Genomic DNA, 22,500 nt, shown 5'->3' with positions numbered 1-22,500 from the left:
ACCATTGGTATGTGATTATGGATCCAGGCGTGTCATGGTTGGATGGCCTGGTTCTAACTGGACTGCCTCGTGGAGGCCAGCGAGTTAGTTATAAGTATGTATGCATACTCACATGCATACATCTATATGTAGAAGTACATTCCCTGTAACATATCCATTCCATTTGCAGATATAAACACATCAATGTGCCCTTACAAACCTCGACAGTAGATAAAATAATAGGTAGTGCATAAGAGGGAAGGGCCAAAATTGCTAAAATGCAGAAGTGTGTACAATGTCCAAAGTCAGTGCTGTGCTGAATAAATCAAATATGAGGACTGTCTCACACAGGGAAATATCCCTGTGATCTGCCTGCAATGGCAATGCCAAATACTAAACCGGTCTATTTGTAAAAGAATCACGCTGAGCACGTACATAATTAGTTCTCATGTGTAACGTGTACGTTACCATATAGTCAGACTATATAACTAATTGTAGTGTCATGTTAATGGGAGTAAGTATGTAAGGAAGTAAGAGTCTAAAATTGACATAAAGACAAGTGTGTCCCATGTGGGATAACGCAAAAATTACGAATAGTGTCCTATTGGTCACTCATGTCACCAATGTTTGTGGACTAAATGTTAGGGATTCCTGAGGATACATGTAGTGAGTCAACCGATGGGATGGGTCTACAGGGGTAGGATGCAGCCAATGTGTATTGGTGTGGATACACCATGAATCCAGCTGGAGAATGGATGACTGCAGTGTTAGTGAAGTGTTGGGGTGGGTGTTTGGGGAACTAGGAGACATGGGTATATGGGTATATATGCAACTGGAGCAGCACAGCAATAGTGTATTGGTCAGAGCATTTGCCTAATTAACAGGCATTCACAGTCCGAGTCCCACACTAGCACATATCATTTTCCATGTGGAATGTGTATATAAACATATTTATACATCATATTGCTGTACAACCTACATAAGAACATGTACATGTGAACTGGAGTACTGCATGAAATGTTTAATTAATGTCATTTAATCTCAGTGTTAGTGACATAATGAATAAGTCACTATTAAGCAGGTGTAAGCACAAATATGCAGTAGTAAACATATATAAGCACCAGTAAGCATGTTTAAGTGCGTTTGTGTGGGGGGACTTTTCCGTTAACGGGGCAACACTGTTAATGCGGCTGCTGGCCTCTGAATCCACTGTCAAACCATGTATTTGTGTTAGTCTTAACGTGTGTGTAAAATGTAGACGTTACAGTTGTTTTCATTTTGTTTTTACATTTTATCCATGTAACTGATTTACACACAACTGTTAACATTAACATCCAAACAACATGGCTTGAGGTTGGAGTCGGAGCTGAGCACCCACATTGAAAGTATTTGCCTGAAAGCAGAATAGTGCAAAAACAAAGACAAAGGCCTACTATTACAGCAGTCTATCCATTACAGGGAAAGCAGGCATTGTAGAAAATGTTTTCATTGTCAAACACCCATCTTCAACATCTCTAATTATACTAACTTGGCTTCTTTAAGCCACAAGGATGTGATTACAAATAGTAAACAGTGATCATTTGTTTTTTAAGAGTGTCAGGCATGGATTTAGGAAGGCATCACTGAGCCCGGAAATAACTGTGTTTACAATGTATACATCTGTTGCTATTGTACAAAGCTTTTACATAATTAATCCAAGTTGAAGCCTAATCCTAACAACTTGTGTCTTGTAAGCCCTTCACGGCAAACATATACATAGCAATTTCATTGTCTTTTAATCATCATTTCACAGGCCTCACAGAGGACTGAAAACTGTCTGATTACAAATGGTCAGCATGACTCTGTCTTTGTAAACTGTAAGCACAGGCAGTTAATTCATGTTAGGCATTTCATGCAGTGTACATATCACCATGTCATGCCTAATTAACAGTAGAAAGGAATGTCATGTTATTTACAAGTATTTCCTTACTACTGATTTCCTGTCTGTGTGACTTACTGGGGCAACACTTTAAAGCGATCGCTCCGCTGTAATGCAGTACCTTAACATGTCTGTTAAGCAGATGTGTGTAAATTTCGACTAGTTACTTGGTTAAACATTTAATTATTAACACAAGCATTTTATACCGACATGTGCTCGACAGGCATGTTAATGAGCTGCAATACACCTGAATGATTGCATTAATAGTGTTGCCCCGATAACGGAAATGTACCCATTCAACAGTATAGCACATGTATTCAATTACGTAGATGTATGTGTGTTAATGTTCATATATATAAATATATATATTTATATATATATATATATATATATATATATATATATATATAGATCTATATATATACATACATAGATATATTATATATCCCAGGAACAAACCTCGTGACACCAAAGCATTAGAAAAGAATGAAAAGGAAAACACCTGCAACTCCTGTATTATGTACTGGTGTTAATCCCAAGGCAAGTGTGTTCCTGTCTGACACATGAGTTCAGACTATAGTCTGGGTGATAATAGGGTTGCTGACGTTACTCACCAGGCTTATTGCCAAATATATGGGTATGTCTCGCCAACCCAGTCACTTGGCTGATTGTGACATATATGGCCACTATATAGGAAAACTACAAAACATGCTCCCCAACACATCCAGTGGATGGACACTCACAGCGACCAACACACAGGATATGACTGACAAGCACACACACCTGCTATGCCTCAGAATAGAACACTTACCTAATTATTTTAACACACTACATCATTACGCAGTTACAGAATGCGCTACCGAGATTACTGGGTAACAGCAGTCCGAGAGGTGTATTTCTAGGTGGGTGACATCAGCAGGATTGCCAAAGTTGAGTATATGAATTGTACGGAGTGTGAGTACTCTAAAAGCATTGGGTTGTTCTCAGCAGACAGACACACACACGCAGTTGGCAAGTCTGGGATTAGAACACTGTCTTAACTACTTTATCACACTACAGGAATATGCAGTTACAGAATGCACTACAGAGACTACTGGGCTACGACTTTCCCAGAGGTGTATTTCTAGGTGAGGGACATCAGCAGCCTTGCCAAAGTTGAGTATATGAATTGTACGGACTGTGAGTAGCCTAAAAAGCATTTCTCTCTACACAGTCTGAGACAGACAGACACACACACAATCACACACACAATTGGCAAGTTTGGGGTTAGAACTACTATCTAACTAGTTTATCACTACAGCAGTATGTAGTTATGGGATGTGCCATGGAGATTACTGAGCTACAGCTCTCCCAAAGGTGTATTTCACATTGGATGACCTCAGCAGGCTTGTCATACTACTGCTATGGAGAGGGCAGTGTGTGCATGGGCCAGACACCATTCATGTAGGGGTTGACATGTCACATGCGGGCACACATGGGATCATATGTCACAGGTACGTGTATACAGCTACTAGATGACTACTTCCTTGTATAGTCATGTTGCACAGTTGGCATGTGCACCACATAGTCTGTCATGCTGACAGATACTGGTGGCTAGTATCTGCAGTGAATGACATCTGCACCTCATGTGTTTGGGGCCCTTTGGCTGTGTGCTGGATGGGACAGGCCCAGATGGCTCCTTGTCACAGTCACCCTCTTCCACACAACAATGTCCATCTACCTTTGGCTTATTATAGTGTGTTGTCCTTACATATATGCCTGTATTCCTATCCACTGTGTGTGCAAGGCAGGAGTGGTGCATACTGACATGTGTCTGCACTAAGAACTGCGACTGCCAGATATTTCTGGACCACTGGTGTTTGCAGACATGGCCTTCATGTGTTTAAGTGTGTGAGCATGCCCAGTATGACCTTGACTGACATTGCTTTCATACCTTCAAGTGTATGAGCAGGCCCAGTATGGCCATCTGTATCGCATGTGTGGATCAAGTCCAGGTAGTTTGTACTGTGGTGCCGACCTTTGTGTTGCACACTGACAGGTAGCATGCTGTGTCTGCAGGGTATCCATCGGTCATTTGGCATTGACTGTTGCTACATGTCTGTATAGCGGGGGGGACACCTGACTGTATCTTCATTCCTACACAGGAGCGGGGGGGGGCACACCTGACTGTTGCTATAAGTGTACGTTGGATGGGGGGCACACTTGACACTTGTATACATTTGCTAGGACTGTACTGATATGTCAGGTACTCCATTTCAGTGTGTAATCTTACCTATTGAGCTGGCTAGATGGATACTAGTGTACTACAGATCTTAGCTTTAATTACCAACATATTAGTTTCTGACTTCCTAGCCTTCACAACTTACATCCAATTGCCTGCCCTGCTGTAGTCTGTCTGTGTGGGTCTGGGGGAGGGGTTACCCATAGGGCACAGTCAGAGGCCATAGTACAGCATTTGTTTGTGTCTATCTACACCTGTCCTGCTGGCTGAGACTTGTGTGGGTCTTATGGACACACATGTCACTCGGCCCATTACCTGTACTGGGTTTTGTCACCCTGTGTAGTACTGGCTACTATGGTGACTCCAGTATGTGTTACAGATCTCATGGTGCCACTATGGGTGTCTACTGTCTGCTGCCTTAACATTTGGCCACCCAATTCCCTTGCATGCTCACATCCATACCATAGCTACATGTAACAACACATTCTACTCCATTTGGCAATTGGTAGGTTGATTGACTTACCTTGAGGGTGTGCCAGACTTGAGGATGGTGCTGGAGGGCTGCCTATGTCGGATGCACATAGTACACTTTCTATACATGGTTGAGCACAGGTAGTGTCATGTTTGGCATCCATTTTACTGTCTGTGCGAGTCAGAGAGGGTGTCATTCCCTGGGTCCCTACTGTGTCAGTGCATATGCTATGCATTGTCTCTTTGCCAAGGCCAGATCATACTGGGCACGCCTCCTTCTGCCTACTGGGTCAGGCTCAGGTTGTTCCCCCTCCGAGTCACTCTGTGCCTGTACAGGCCTTGGTGGGGGGCTGTGTGGCCCTGCCCCATGCTGTTTCTACTGCAGCTGTTTCTGCAGGATCATATTGTGTAGCATAGCACATACCATAACAATTTGGGTGCATGTAGCTGGTGAATACTGCAAGGCTCCCCCAGATGTGTTCAGACACTGGAATTGTGTCCTGAGCATCCCAAACACATGCTCTATTATATGTCTGGCCTGTGCGTGTGCCTCATTATGGCGTTGTTGTTCAGGTGTGTGTGGATTTCTGATGGGTGTCATCAGCCACGGCTCCAGTGGGTACCTACCATCCCCCACTAGGTGACCATAGGGGATGTCCATATCGGCAAATCTGTGGTACAGCTACAGCAGATGCCATATTTCTGAATCGTCATAGTTTCCAGGGCAGCCAGCACACACATTCATTATAATGCCCTGGGCATCACATACAACCTGGCAGTTGATGGAGGGGATGCCCCTTTGGTTGATGTAGGCCCTACCCTGCTCACCGGGTGGTGCTATAATGCATGCATGCAGTCTTTAGCACCCACTACCCCAGGGTATTCTGCTATTTGGTGGAAGGGATGCATATTGCTGGTCAACACATCACGTGTGTTGAGGAAATGAAAGTTCTCACTGGCATGTGCTGACAATGGCATACAGGAACTGGTGGAATACTCTGGATGCTGATGCCTGTGAGATCCCCATGATATCCCCAGTTGTGCTTTGGGAGGTACCTGTGGCTAGTATACCTAGGCCTACACATACCTTGGTATCCACTGGGATGAGTTCCCCTCGGCCAGTTTGATGCGTCAGGTGTGTTTGGCACAGCTCAACAATTTGCTGTAGGAGGTCTCTGTCCACACTATAACGCTCCACTATCTCCAGCTCATGTAGCACCTGGTAGGTTACCCTGAGTCTGTACACTCTTCTCTGTCTCCTCACTGTGGGTTGTTTGGCAGCATTCACATCCTCACCACCCTCAGCCTCTTGCACATGTTGTTCTATGTTGCCTGCTGCAGCCCTTCTCATTTTGTAGGTTTGTTTGTTAAAATTTCCCCGCTTGTATACACTTGTGGTGTAGAGTGTGGAAAAACCAGAGGGGAAGGTGTTTGCTTAGTTTATAGTAGTGTTCTGGGCTGGGCTGGTCTGTTGCCTCTGTAATTGGCTAATCCTGATACATTTCACCTGTCAGCTCAGCTAGTTCTCCTTGATTACTTTCCTACTGCTGTTTTCCCTTCCAATTGCCCTAGGCAGGTTTAGACACATCCCTAGCTTAGCCATGCTAAGCTAGGAGCAATCCCAAGCCACAGGGCTCAAATCCTCTTACAGTATGCCTGAAACACCCCCATGATGTCACCTATATCCAAGTCTTGCACCCGGCTATCTATACTCTTACACTCTTGGGACCTGCCACACCCTGGGGAAAACTGAGATTCACTATCCTTCACCTCATTTGCATAGGATTGCCTGCTAATGCATAGTTACATGTCCCATACTGAGCCTCCCCTAAACTAACCACTGCTTACCATCGCACAAATCCGCACACACCCGCTCACAACTTCCTAAAAGTGCCTTACTCACTCCATATCCAACGGCCCTTGTTCTGCCCAGCCACAAAATAACTGGCCTCTGCAAGGCCCAAAACCAGGACCCTGCATACCACAGCTGATGTGTTTTACCAATAAACCATGGCAGATATACAGACATTGGATGTTATCATGAACATATCATCCAGCACAGTCATTCAACAGTATAGGACATGTATTCCATTACATAGATGTATGTGTGTTAATGTCTATATATATATATATATATATATATATATATATATATATATATATATATACACACACATACATAGATATATATTATATATCCCAAGAACAAACCTCTTGACATCAAAGCATTAGAAAAGAATGAAAAGGTAAACATCAGCAGCTCCTGTATTATGTACTGGTGTTAATCCCAAGGCAAGTGTGTTTCTGCCTGACACATGGGTTCAGACTGTATTCTGGGTAATATTAGGGTTGCTGACTGTACTCACCAGGCCTATTGCCAAATGTATGGATATATCTTGCCAACCCAGTTTCTTGGATGATTGTGACATATATGGCCACTATATAGGGAAACTACAAAACACGCTCCTCAACACATCCAGTGACTAGACACTTATGCGCTACCACCATTGCGTCACAGCAATCCCAGAGGTGTATTCCTAGGTGGGTGACATCATCAGCCTTGCCAAAGTTGAGTATATGATTTGTACGGGGTGTGAGTACTCTAAAAAGCATTGTTCTGTCCTCAGGCAGATGGCCACACACATTTGGCATGTCTGGGATTAGAACACCGACCTAACTACTTTATCACACTACAGCATTATGCAGCTACAGAATGTGCTACAGAGATTACTGGGTCACACCAATCCCAGAGGTGTGATGGGTGACATCATCAGCCTTGCCAAAGTTGAGTATAGGAATTGTATGGGGTGTGAGTACTCTAAAAAGCACTGTCCTGTCTTCTGGCAGACGGACAAACACACACACACACACACACACACACACACACACACATACACACACACTTGGCATGTCTGGGATTAGAACACCGAACTAATTACTTTATCACACTACAGCATTATGCAGTTACATATTGCTAGGTCACAGCAATCCCAGAGGTGTATTCCTCGGTGGGTGACATCATCAGCCTTGCCAAAGGTGAGTATAGGAAATGTACGGAGTGTGAGTACTCTAAAAAGGATTGTTCTGCCTTCTGGCAGACTGACACACACAGTTGGCATATCTGGGATGAGAACACCGACCTAACTATTTCATCACGCTACAGTATTACGCAGTTACAGAATGTGCTACTGAGATTACTGGGTCACAGTAATCCCAGAGGTGTATTCCTAGGAGGGTGACATCATCAGCCTTGCAAATGTGAGTATAAGAATTGTACGGAGTGTGAGTACTCTAAAAAGGCTTGTTCTGTCCTCAGGCAGATGGAAACAACACACACACACGCCAGTGGTGGGATCAGAACACCTGCCTATCTACAGATCACTATTACAGTACTACACAGTTACGAATTGCGCCACAGAGATTACGCATTCCAAGGCAGTCATCATGACCTTCTAGGATTGCGGACATCAACAGGGATGCTGACAGTTAAGATGTACATAGCTGTGAACCTGTGTGTTTAACGTAGGAGTCCAGCCTGAACAGGAGTATGCCCATCTGTGGAATGGATGACTACTATCACTATAGAGGTTTACAGTGGCCATGCTCATAAACATAGAAGCACATAATTTACACAAGGTGTCAGTGGGCATGCTCACACTAGTAGTAGCACAGGGCTGTTTGGAATGCACTATATGAGTCCAACTACACAAGGTTATACTGGGCATGCTCATACACTTAGTAGCACAGTGCTGTGTGGGATGCACTCTGATTCTAAACATGGAAGGCCACAGTGGCCATGCTCATACAGTTAGACGTACAGAACATGTTGTAATGGACTCCGGTGTTAGAAGTTGTCATTGTTAGCAGGAACGCTGCACTACATATATCTGACACTGGTCATCTACACAACATCTGCTGCTGTCCGTCATCTTAGATGTATCAGTCTATACCAAGCACAATACTACCACTCACAATGATGTCATGCTAGGAATGGCAACTGCTTGACCAACACAATGAGCCAATGTCCTGCTGTAATTATGAGGTTGTCCAGTGTCTGTCATTCTGGGCTGACATGACTGACAGACGACAAGCTTTTGTCACAGATCATATGCATCCATGATTCAAGGGAGTGGTGATAATACCTAGGTCGCATTTGCCCATATAATGCCATTCCAAGGCAAATGTCCTAAACACAGGATAACACCCTGACACCTAGAAGACAATTGCATTGTATGCTTATGCTAACCAGTGCTAGATGTGTTGCTGTCGTAATCACAGCTGCTCACTGTTGAACCTACAATGGGGTATACTGACATCTGTGCAGTGAGGAACACCTGGCTGGAGGTTCTGTAGTGCACAATAGCACTACCACCATATAACTCAGAACCAGACATCTAGGCCATAACACTGGTACAGACCACTCCAGGTGGTGGTGTCCCCACATTCATAATGGCTACTCAAATGTACAGACCAGTACTCCAACATAAGTCATCACAGATGAGCCAGGTGCAGGTCACATTGTCAAAAGCTGCATTCTAGGATGTAATCCTCAGACACCACCATGTCCTCAGACCACCAACATACATCCATATATGTGGTATGACATGTAATGGTACAACACCAAATAACCTTTGGCTGGTGGACTGTACCTAGCCCTACAACAACTGTACAGAGTACCCATGTACTGACACTGTTGCAATATGTGTTATGCAATGCAATTATACCACTGTTTGTAACCAGGTCAGCTGTACACATACCAGGGTCCCTCGGATATTGACAGCATTAACAGATGACTGTTGCTGTGCACCGTTCAGTGTGTACACAGCCTGACATGAAGCTATGATTGTACATGATGTTTATGTGGGGAGAAGATTGTTTTGACATTTGTGTAGAATACAACCTGGGATGTGGACAGGTCCCATGCAGCCTGTATTTATGGCATTAGAGAGTGCAGCTTGTACCTGCATAGTTGTTATTACAGGGGTTCTGTAGTGTACATGGATATATGAATGTGTACCTGTTGGGGGGACAGTATGTTTATGTTATCCAAGACCCTATCTGGATGAACAGGTGCTATTTCCGTAGGTGCAGTCCTTCTCATGCCATAGTGCTGTGAAGCACAGCAGGTCTTATTGTTGCCATTATGTTTCATGACACAGCCATGGACTCCTCTGTGCTTGGCCTCATAATATGTAGATGATTCATTTCACAGTAGCTTTGCGTGGCATTATATGGTGTATCTGCATCTTATTGAGGCTGACCATGGATCAACTTCCACTCATGTGTGTTGACTCTTGCAACAGTTACTACCTTCTGTGGTGCAGTTTAAGGCAGGGTACCACCAGTTTGCCTTCATGTTTGTGTTTGTTTGAATCCTGTTTCTGTTTCAATGGCATGATCACTGCACATATGTGAATGCTTAAAGAGCATTTGTGTAGGACCCAGCATTTGCACATGCATTGTACATCTGCATGGGTGCCATGACAGTCACCACTTTGCTCTTAAGGAGCATAACATTGGCTTTGAAGACTGACCATGTGTGGCATACTGTTAGCCCTGTTGGTATGACTATGGTGATCCAGGTCATTGGTGTTGATGAAATCCAACATGCATTGAGCACATTTTGGTACATGATGAGTCTTCTTAGCTCATAATGGGATAGCTGAGTGGCCATGATTATGGTTTCCTGTCTCAAAACTGGTATTCCCCATTACAGCACAATGACAGTTGGGAATTCTGAGGCATGGTGGATGATCTGTCATAAGGTACAATTTGGATTACACTTTGGCACAAAGGTAGTTGCTCAGCATAATGCATCTTACGTTGTGCAAGTGCAACTAGCGTGAGGGTGTACATATCCCTCAGGAAGTTGGACACACCTGTGGCCCATGTTTTCCAATAAAGGATGATGGCCAAGAGGTGAGGTATGTGTTATAACATGGCCATGCAGGGGTGCTCTCCAAAGCATTGAACCATATCTCAATCACTGCACATATATGTTCTCCATATTTCAGATTGCCGTAAGTGAGTCCATACTGAGTACCTGATTTGTATCATTGAGTAGCAAGACCCACAGTTTATTTTTTGGCTGTCCCTGTTGCACCAGTGGACTTTCACTTGAACCTGGCATGATGAGGGCACTATAGAGGAAGCATGGGTCGTTGCCAGTATCCAAGATTCTCAGGGGTGACAGGTGCAGGCCCTGTCTGCAAAGCATCATGGTCTGGCAACCATGTTATCCCAGGCAGAGAGATGCTGGATACTCTTTGAATTACACCAGTACATTATACAATTGTGGAAAACAATCCTTGTCCCCATACTGCTGCATCATTCTGGCCAATGGGAGAATGCTACCCAGGACTTGGGACATACTGCATGGGCTACAAGACCTGACAGTTCCTACATGTGTTTCCATGCAGTCCAGGCTACTGCATCACAGGTCCTGCACAACAACATAGAATATGCCAGAAACGTATATAATTCTAAAGGTGGTCTGGGTGTATGGGTATGTGGCTAATCATGGCAGACAGGCAGTTGACAGTATGTTTGCCCTCATATAGCTTGGTGTGTAACATAGTGCTAGGGTTTCCATTCACAAATGAGTACTGTTGGCCATGTTTCCAGCCACATGTTCTGAGGTGTGACACAATTATGCAAACTATGTTGTACAGTCTTTGTATTCTGTTGTCTGTCTATTCCAACTTGGGAGGCCTCTTGCTTAGCCAGATACTTAGATGCCTCTGTGGATGTGTGCGATATCTGGTGGCATGGGTGTGTGTGTCCTTACTGTGTTCTGGTAAGGGTATGTGTTTGGTTGTGGTGATGAGATGCATGTGTTAACCTACACCTCTTGACTGTCTAGTCCAGTCATGGGTGTAGAATGGACTGCCTCCAAGCTCACCCCTGTAGCTGCATCCCAGACAATGTGTGGGGTGTGGTGTTAGGCGGGTTTGGCATTGTACATGGCATAAAGATTTCATTCCCCCAGGATGGCCACATACACAAAGCTGACATTAGCAAACACCAGTAGCTGACTAGTGGACATGCCTGTATGAGCATTCAGTACAACAAGTACCACGTACTGTATTTAGTATATTTACTGGTTATGAAGATGTTTTAGACAATGATGCTCACATGTAAATATTTGTGTTATGGACGTGGCAACACTAGCTATTACAGGAACATTGTAGCTAACTTTAGTAGCAATCCCCCTCTGAGGGCCACATCACATCCTGATAATTGATTACAGATGATGCAAGTGTGAACAGGGCTGTATCCTTGTCTGGGTATATACTCACATACCCAGCAGAACCATGAGCTCTGTTGGGCACAGACACCCACTCCCACACAGAGTCAAATATCAATAGACTCTGCTGCCACTATCGACATGATCAGGATATAATCAGATAGTGTACGCCATCACCTATGAAGCAGCTATTACACATGGGCAGCAGTTTCTTACATCTTACACTCCTACTGCAGATGTCACACTGGAGTTAAAGATGATATGCACCCTGTTTCATTACCAGTACTGTCAACATATTTCCAAGCAGCTGTTAGTCTGGCAATGAGAGGTTAGGCTACACAAATCTAAATGTTCAACCAGTGTGTCTCTACTGTCAGTATCCACTCTATGTAGGTGTGCACATAGCCATTTGGCACAGCCCTGTAACAAGGGTCAGTACACATTTGCAGAACATGTACACATGCACAGCTGTCATTGCTTGCAAACAATAGTAGAGAGGTGGAAATTAGGCAAGGTGGACTTTTAGGCAAGGCTCATAAGACAAACCCACCACCGTAAATAGCACAAGTAACCAGAAACTGAGGGTATTGCTACTCAATGCCAGAAGTCTAAACCTCAAAATGCACACACTCGAGGCACTCCTCAGTATGGAGAACATGTGCGGTAACAGAAACCTGGTTTAAGGCTCCAGAGAGCACCCCAGCACTACCAGGCTATAACTCATACCACACCTTTCGACCACAGAACCCGGACCACAACACAAAAGGTGAAGGTGTATCCATATTCATCAAGGATACTCACACCTCCAGGTTAGTGGCACAGCACGATACATCAGAGATCATCCAAGTGCAACTGACAATGGGCAAAACTGCAATCCATATTGTAGCTTGCTACAGATCACCCACCATGACCCAGGACCCACATTCCGCATTTCTGGAGACACTGGGAAATATGCAGGTCCTACCAAAGACCCTAATACTGGGTGATTTCAACTACCCAAACATTAACTGGGAGAACTACTCAAGTACTAACTCCCTTTCCCAGTGCATCCTAGAATTTCTAAACTCAAACGCCCTGGAACAACTGGTCTACACCCCCCCCAGAGGGAACAACATATTGGACCTGGTCATCACCAACATGGGCGACCGGTGTCCCACACCTAATGTCAACCCCTCGCTGGTTAGATCAGACCATAGACTAATCACTCTGGATATTCACATTCCGCCCACAACCCCAAACAAGGAAACCACCATGAAAATATTTTCCAAAGCAGACTTCACATTGCTTAAGTCCGAGGTGTAAAGGTTCACAGCCCCCAAGCCAATGGACAATGCTATCCAAAATGCTGAAACCTATACAAAGGCACTCTATGATCATCTGCAGAAATGCATGGATCATGCTATCCCAAGTCAAACCTAGACTCACTCCTCCAAGAAAAGGAAACCGGACTGGTGGACCCCTGCCATAAACAGGCTTTACAATCGAAGGAGGAAACTAGTACAGACAAGAGTGAAATCCCTAGAAGGACAGACATCCCTGATCAGTATCAGCAAGAAACTATGATCCCTCATGAAATCATCCAAGGCTAGCTTCAAAAGACAAATTTCCAAGGACCCTACATATAACCACAAAGCGTTCTTTAGTTATGTCAAGAACCTAAGTGGGAATTCTCAGATCTGCTCTGAGTTGGTGCAGACTGGCACAAAATACACTGAACTGACTGATATTGCCAACATTTTGGCAGACAGGTTCAGTGCAAACTTCACACCCCTCTCCCCCCCTAAACAGCTCATAACCATACCAGAAGAATGTATGGCCCCAGGCAATCACTGACACACAGGTTAAAACAGCCCTATCCAAAGCCAAAAACATAGCCTCAATGGGACCGGATGGTGTCCCAGGCTGTGTCTTACAAGAGCTCCAAATGAACTAACCCCTCACCTAAACACACTGTTCAAACCCAGCCTCTCTACAGGCTACATACCCACAGAGTGGCACACAGCAACAGTTATCCCACTCCACAAAGGTGGCGCCACAATGGACCCCGGGAACTATTGTCCTATAAGCCTGACTAGCCTGGTCTGCAAGGCTATGGAGCGCATTATCATGGAACTCATTAACAGAGACATTGGGAACCTCTAGACACTCAACCCAACCCAGGTCAGCTTGATTGAGTGCAGATCATGCCTACTGAACATGTTTGATGTCTTACATTCACCTAGATTTTAGGTGAGGGGTGTGGTAGTTCACACATACTACCTGGACCTCGTCAAGGATTTTGACACCATTCCCCACTCAGGTATTATTTATAAACTCACCAGCCAGTACATACACCCATACATCACAGGTTGGGTTGCCAACAGGCTTACACACAAAACCCACATGGTAAGCCTAGCAGCCTCCAGGTCCAACTGTTAACCAGCCACAACTGGTGTCCCACAGGGCTCAGTCCTGGGACCCCTACTGTTTGCCATATACTTTCAGAGGTACAGGCAAACACAGGTGGACTACAGCAGACCGTGTTTGGTGATTACTGCAAACTGGGAGCCATAATTGACAGCCCAGCTGTCACAGACATCCTTCAAGGGGCCTCACATAGACCAACACAAGGTTTCAAAGTCATGGCCTCCAGCTAAAGCCCACAACCTGCATGGTCATTCCACTGTGGGAAAACTAAACACCCACATATTAACACATGAGTGGCAGCCACTTTAATACAGACAAGGTAATGGGTATGTGGGGATGACATTAGGTAGTGATCTCTCCTTTGACAATCATATCTCCAAAGTAATTAGGACATCCTTCTATGTAGGCCATCTGATTACTTAAGGGTTTGCATCTAGACATACTGAGGTTATTGTGCCCCTTTACTCATCACTCATCAATCCCATCATCGACTATGATAACCCATTTGGGATGTACCTCAGAAGACACATCCAACAGCTGGAGGGTCCACGAACATACCTTGCCAAGAGAATTACTGGCCTCAGACATGTGTCCTATGCTGCCAGACTGAATGAACTCTTGCATTACTCAGTGGCATCTTGTTTACTCAGAGATGATCTTTGCTGGCCAACAAAGCCATGTCAAAGTCAGGCTTAATGGATATGCTCCACCTATGGGAGTCCATGTCACAGTGAGCCACACACTGTAATGAGCTACACCTTGCCACAGCCATAACTGGAAGATGCTGGAGTGACAGATTCCTGTCACAGGTACTCCCCATGCTTTGGAACTACATCCCTAATTACATTATATGGAGCCCCTCACTAACACTCCAGGGAAATCTTGCAGAGTGGATGGGAACAGTGGATACACACGAGGGATCCTGCAATTGGCTCTGCTCTACAGAGAGACAGTTAGTTAATCAATGGGGTGGCAACAGCTGACACAATTTGGCTAGGCTTATGAATGGCCTCGGGCAGTTAGCAAAGTACCTACCTATGTACCTATGAACCTATACATACAGAATCAGCACATGCTGATAGCTTAATTTACTGATCAGATGTTGACTTACCTTGTGCCAGTAGCGGTTGTGTGTGCAATAGTTGAGAGCTGCCTATGTAGGATGCACACAATAGACCACCTATACATGACAATTTACAGGTGGTCTTGTGTGTGTGCTATCCATGTTTACTGTGTGTGCAGGTAGAGAAGGTTGTCAGTCTGTAGGTGCCTACACTGTCAGTGTGTGTGCTATACGTTCCCTCTTTGCCAAGGCATGGGCATACTGGGCATACCTCCGTCTGCCTACTGGGGCTGGCTCAGGGTGTTCATGGTCTGAGTCCCTCTGTGCCTGTGGGGCCCTTGGCAATGGTGGTGGGCTGTGAGGGCCTTCACCATTCTGTCCCTGCTGCAGCTGTTTCCGCAGGATCATATTGTGTAGCATGGCACATACTATGAAGATGTGGGCACATGTGCCTGGAGAGTACTGCAAGGCTCCACCAGATATGTCCAAGCAATGGAACCGTGAATACAGCATCCAAAACACATGCTCTATGATGATTCTGGTTTGTGCGTGTGCCTCATTATGGCATTCTTGCATGGGTGTGTGTGTGCATTTATAATGGGAGTCATCATCCATGGTTCCAGTGCATAGCCAGCATCCCCCACCAGGTGGCCATATGGGATGCCCCCCTGGCAAATACCTGATACAGCTGTGAGGCATGCCAGATGTGGGAGTCGTGATAGCTTCCAGGGCTGCCAGCACACACATCCATGATAATGCCCTGGGCATTGCACACGACCTGGCAGTTGATGGAGGGGTATCCCTTGTGGTTTATGTATCGCCTACCCTGCTCACCGGGTGGTGATTTGATGTGTATGTGCATGCAGTCTATTGCACCCAGTACCTCTGGATATTCTGCCACACGGTGGAAGAGACGCGTATTGCTGGCCTACTCCTCCTGCGTTCGGGGGAAGTATATGTGCTCATTGGCATGTGGTAACATGGCATCCAGGAACTGGTGGAGTACCCTGGATGCTGATGCCTGTGAGATCCCCAGGATATCCCCAGTTGGCCTGTGAAAGGTACCTGTGGCTAGTATTCTCAAGCTTACACATACCTTCTTGTCCACTGGGATGGGTTCCCCTCTGTTATTTTTGGCTCTGAGGCATGGCTGGCACAGCTCAACAAGTTGCTGTATGGTGTCCCTGTCCACCCTGTAACCCTCTACTATCTCCAGATAATTTAGCCCCTGGTAGGTTACCCTGGGTCTGAACACTCTTCTCCTCCTCCTCCCGTGCCTGAGGTGGTTGTCAGCATCATCCTCCACACCACCTTCAGTCTCCAACACATGCTGGTGAATCAAAGCTATGTCAGCCCCTAACATGTACATATTAAAAGTTCCCCATCTGTATACACCGATGGTGCAGAGTGTATGAGAATACACAAGTGTGTGTAAGGTGCTTTCACACTTTATACTATTGTGCTATGGATCCTGCTGATGCCATTGGGTGTGTATGTGCAATTCCAGTTGCAGGGTATCTTAATTATAGGTTTTACAGCAAGTACTGCAATTGTGGGGCCTTTGGTGTTGAATTATGCTTGCCTGCTGTGATTTATCTGTTGCCCTTTAATTCACTTTTCAACCCGAATCCCCTCCCATTGTCAGGCATGCATCCAGCTGCCGACTTTCTTGTTTTGTACTTTCTCTACCGAGGAATGTGTTGTGAAATGTGTTATGCAGCTGATCTACTGCAATTTTGCTTTGTTCTGCTGTGACAGTACTGTTTTCTTTGCAGTACGGCACCTCCCCTTTCCTGTTCTGCAGGTAGCTGCTAGCAGCCTTGTTAGCTGTTGTCAATGGCCCACTGTGGGTTCCTAGGTGTTAATTACTCATTTGTACTCCAATTTCCATGCTGCAGCATTTCCTTATCTTTTTCCCATATCCTTCCTGTTTCCGCACTGGTGCGTGCCGTGCACAGCCATTTACCGGGTTTACAGCATGTTTTCATCCACGTTCACATGCACATTTGGTTACCTTGTGTGCTCTCTGCTAAGCAAAGCTATGGCTACTTCAACACACCCCTATCCTGCAGCTTTGCTTAGCAACAGGCAAACCAGATTAGCAATGCTCCAATGTGCTTACAGCAAAGGGGGCACACCCCTCTCCTGATGTCATCTTTATCTCCAGGGCACACCTCGGTGTTGTAACGCTACACTGTGAGGTACATCCTTACACTGGCGGGAAATTTGTGATTCACTATTACTAATCTCATTTGCATGGCAATGCTTACTAATTGCTAGTTACCACGCAGAGCACTGTCACAGCCCCTTAGCAACCCTTGTGCCATGGTGTGATGTAGCATGCATGCCATTGACTATTATGGGAAAATCATGAAAAGTGTCACATTGCAGTTTTATTCCATATAATTCTATTTTCATTGTGATCCCCTTTACGCACTGATGCCCTGCACTTTAACTTCGCATTAGTGTTAGTTCTTTTTCATATTTTGTGCATTTTTTTTTTATGCCAATGGCTATATATTTAGCCATTGGCATATATTAACAGTATAATACATGTGTTTGGTCCGCTGTCATGGCTCCGATTTTATGTTTGCAAAAATGTAAACCGTTTTTTTCGGTTTACATTTCTGCATGCTTACACTATGCCTGCACCACTTCCTGAATCTCTATATACCTTCATTTGCATGCTACACTGCTGCACATGGGGTGATTAGCATACAGGCACCAGGAGCTGTGCGGGCATAGCGTACACAGCTAGTGCACATAGAAAGAGTTTGTACCTGAATTGCTTGGCAGCCATATTTGGTGTTAGATCGCCGACGCTATGTCTGCACCTGGCGCAAGCTTCATGAATCCCGGGGATTGTTTTTAATAACAAAAATGAAGACTAAAAAAATGCAGGAATATGACCAGAGGATAAGGCCAAAGGGTGAAAATCAAGCAGTGGTTATAAACATAACGAAGTTCAAAGGGTGAGAGAAATGAAGAGACTTTTTTATTAAATTAAGCAGCAGAAAAGTGGCAAATGTAATTAAGAAAGAATTGAGAAAAAAACTAACAAATGCTGTCAATTTAGTCAAGAAAATTAAAACTGAGAATAAATGTAATCACGTAAGAAAATATTGAAACTGACAAGGCAGTAATGTTTGACCAGCAGCCAAGAACAGCTGGTCAGAGATCTCTGGCTTAAATGTTCCAAGTCAAACTAAGCTGAGTCATGCTGCCTTCTGCAAGCTCGTCCCCAGAGTACTGATACTATCTCTAATGGTTTGTGCAAGAAAAGCTGGAAGTTTCTGCACCTGCAACGAAGTGAACTCACAGAAAGACAAACACGCAGCTGATCTGTTTAAACTCAAATCACTCACAGTAATAAAGGATAACCTGTGGCTAGGCAATGCATACTTGTACATGATGTTTTCTCTTTTAAGCCAAGCATATAAAGTGACAAACAAGAGTTCACAAAACGTAGTGCACAAGAACATGTATGGATGTTACGACGGGAGAGGTGTTACAGAGAAAAACACGAAAGTTCCAGAAGGCTCATAATATGACTGGAGGTGCATTCTACTTCTAGGAATTCGGGATCATGCAAAACAGAAGGATAAAGATCAGGGTGACAGGAAGTTATCCTTACAACATGGAAGCAGTTACGTCAATTTTGTTATCTGTCACTGCTTTTGTCAGTGACAATGAGAGAAACAATTAATGAATCAGAGCATACTAGGAACCCACAATCTGGTAAAGAAAAAGATATTAAACATAAATAAATAAGAAAATAAACTGACCCCATTAAAATACTTGGCAGTAAGTTTTTGAATTTCATACATTCATGTTTTCTAAAAGCCTCATTAGGCAACTAAATCATACAGCAGATGTATGGACACATTCCAACAGTTTACAAACAAATTAGAACAAGAGAGTAAGAAGATGTTTGTGGGGGTAGGTCAATTCCCAGGTTCAGCATGACATCTCCAGGAAACTCTGTCCAACTTTACAGCTGCCCAGCTGTCCATGTCTCTTTCTGGACTGATATTAGCTGTGGTATTTAGTGCTGTCATTCTCAGGAATGTAGAACTAATGCCCGTCAGCTGTCATTCTATACCATGGCAGTCATGCTTATAAAGACAAATGAGGACTCGCTATACTACAGCATATGCGGTAATGCTGTATTAGTCCAGGTTTGAAAATTAAGGGACACATCTGATTCCATTTCCAAAAATCACTACGAGACAAAGTGAAGTGAAACAATCCCTCCTGCTGTTCTTTTCTTTACTCTAAGGGATACGACACTGTATTAAAATCTGCACAAACTCTGATACAGCTCTGATGTTTGATTACCTCTAAGGCTGTAATGTCACAGTCTGATATCACAAGTTCGCAAAGGCATAATGATTTCCTGAAATAGGCACTATAAAGTTCACTGATGCGAATCAAAAGACAAACTTAGAAAATGATACATGAAAGAGTTCACACAAAAGAGAAAAAATATAGAAGAAAACATGAAGCAGTGTTAACAAAATGAAGTCCCTGTTTATCCAAGGACAGCAGGACAGTACCCAAAGATAATACAGTCTCTTGACAGACAGCATGGATATTGGTATACACACAGCATCATCACTAAAATGATGGCTGTTTAGCACAAAGGATTAAACTATGAGATACTAAGCAGATTCATCATGTAATCCTGGGATAGATTCCCATCATCTTCATTTGCAAAATCTGTGACTTTGAGCAACTTGACTAAGCAGACAGTTTATCAGCATCACACATGAAAAGAACCAGTTATGAATAGTAGGCTTATGTAGTTACATGACCAGGAAAAATGCATGATTAAAGAAGGCTTATGTGGTTAAACAAATAAGAAAAAAAATGTATGAATAAACAAAGAATGTCTTCTACTAGAATATGCTTTGATATCGCACAGAATTTCATTCTTTCTCACTACTTATGTAGATCACACAACAAGGGGGAAAGGGCAAATTCCCAAACTCTACTATACCCTAAACTAGCACAAAACAATGCTGGCATACTACTTGTACCCGAATGAAAAATGTTTGATTAACTAAAGACTATATATATATATATATATATATATATATATATATATATATATATATATATATATATATATATATATACATATATATGTATATACACACGTACTGCGGTGGTGGTGCTGCGGTAGCATTGTCGCCTCACAGTAAGACATTGTCCTGTTCGATTCTCAGCTAGAGCGTCTTCTGTGTGGAGACATGTGTGAATGGGCGTATCTTATATATATACACACACACACACACACACATATACAATTTATACATGTACATATATATATATATATATATATATATATATATATATATATATATATATATATGTAATATATACATGTATATTGGTGTATCTATTTGTGTGAGTGTGTGTATACCAAAAGAAACTGCAAAATGGGAGGTCTGATGCCTTGCATTTCCAAAACCCATGTTAGACAGTGTATTACAACTCAGTCTACCTGTACTGGACTAAACAACAAAATATAAAGAACATTACTAGCTGCCATCTGTTTTTCATTTGAACCCATAATTATCTTAGCAATCTGTTAATGCATGATGAATCATTTCTCCTACTCCTCAGTCATTTAACTACTATTTGTAAAACCAAATAATGCCAAAATAAACAACTAGTGTTGCCTCTGTAGGTTACTACCATGAGCCTTCAACATTTCAGGAGTTATGCAGTGAAAGAGGAAGTTCTTCATCTACAAAAGACATACACTTGGAATTAAATATAATGTACTCTTGTGCATAACATCCATTTGGTTTTATCCTGTTTTTATTTATTGATTAATTAATTTATCTATTTTTCACTTTTAATTACAAGTTTGGCATTTCTAATTATTATGCTGCACCTTACATATATAATCATATCACCACCACACTTTCCTGGCTTACTTGCACTATATTGTAAATTCATTTAGTATACTGCGAAATATGGTCTGGAGGTGACATATCACATTTGTTTAATGATAAACAGTGATATAAAAGACAAAAAGAAATAGTTATAAAGATGTCAAAGTAGCACATATTTTTCATATCCTTTGTAGTTACTTAAGCTTATTAACTCTTGTTTCCCAACTTCAGTTTTCTCAGGAACTTCTAAGGGCTGGATTTATGTCTATTTTTGGAGGCGGTGAAATGCAACTTAGGCAATATTCTTGGTCTGGATCGTTTTCAGATATTTATTTTAGTATGGACAAATGGGACTCAGGTGTTACATTAGCCAAGTCTCCCTTTTTAAATGAAAACTAAATGTTAGTGGGACAGATCTTATTCTCACAGTCAAGTATGCAGATAAAAGTATCTTCTGAGTCATGCACGCCCATTGTACTTACTTGTGAATCATATGAACCTAACAGTGAAAAATATATTACATTTCTTTGGATCACTGGGCATTTTTGCCTCTAGCTTTTCAAAATGTGCTGTTCATAGACTTTTTTTTACCCTTCACTTAGCATACAGGGTTTTATACTTACTTTTACCTTAATTTTCTTGTACAGAAGATGATAAAGTAGGGTGAATCTGGAGGAAATTTGTTTTCTGTGTGAATATGGGCGATATTATTTTCCAATGTGAGCTTGTACTAGATTTTAAAATAAGCAAAGGTAAACTTGATGAGCTATAAATGATGTAAGCACATATATGTGTATGCACTAAAGGTCCAGATAATTCATAATCATGGCACTACATCACACAGTGGAACTCCAAAATTTTACTGTAGCTTTCATGGAACACTGACTACCCTATCTAAATAATCGATAATAAGTCATCACTAAACTATCACCAGGGCTAACAAAATCGTACCCCAATCAAAATCTAAGAAAAACTGGGCTCTTTTTCTTGAGTTATTATGAAAAACGATAATTTCCATGTATAGCAAGTTACAACCACATGGTTTTGCCTCCGAGAGGCATAGATTCCTCCCACCCTAAAATATGAAGTCATAATGGTTACAGGACCTCAAGCTTCTATGTACAAGAAATAAGTGGAAAATAACTATCAGGTGTTTTTTTCAGAAAAGGTGATATGACTAGTTTACAGATTGCTAATTTAAAATCTTCACTCATAGCTTTAATTTCTTTTGTACTTACCTGTGATAACTATAATGTGATTTTCAGAAAACATAATTGGACAAATATTCCAGTT

General features: G+C 43.0%; 1 protein-coding gene across 3 annotated transcripts in view; it reads right to left on the bottom strand.

Moving 5' to 3' along the window:
* Positions 1-22,500, bottom strand: part of HJV (hemojuvelin BMP co-receptor) — a 464,608-nt gene that overhangs the window by 221,255 nt on the left and 220,853 nt on the right. The gene's annotated exons all lie outside the window — the stretch shown is intronic.

The sequence above is a fragment of the Protopterus annectens genome, chromosome 8.part0 (genome assembly GCF_019279795.1).
Source record: "Protopterus annectens isolate FY-2018-M chromosome 8.part0, PAN1.0, whole genome shotgun sequence".
Taxonomy (NCBI): Eukaryota; Metazoa; Chordata; order Ceratodontiformes; family Protopteridae; genus Protopterus; species Protopterus annectens.
This window is presented reverse-complemented; position numbering and strand designations above follow the sequence as displayed.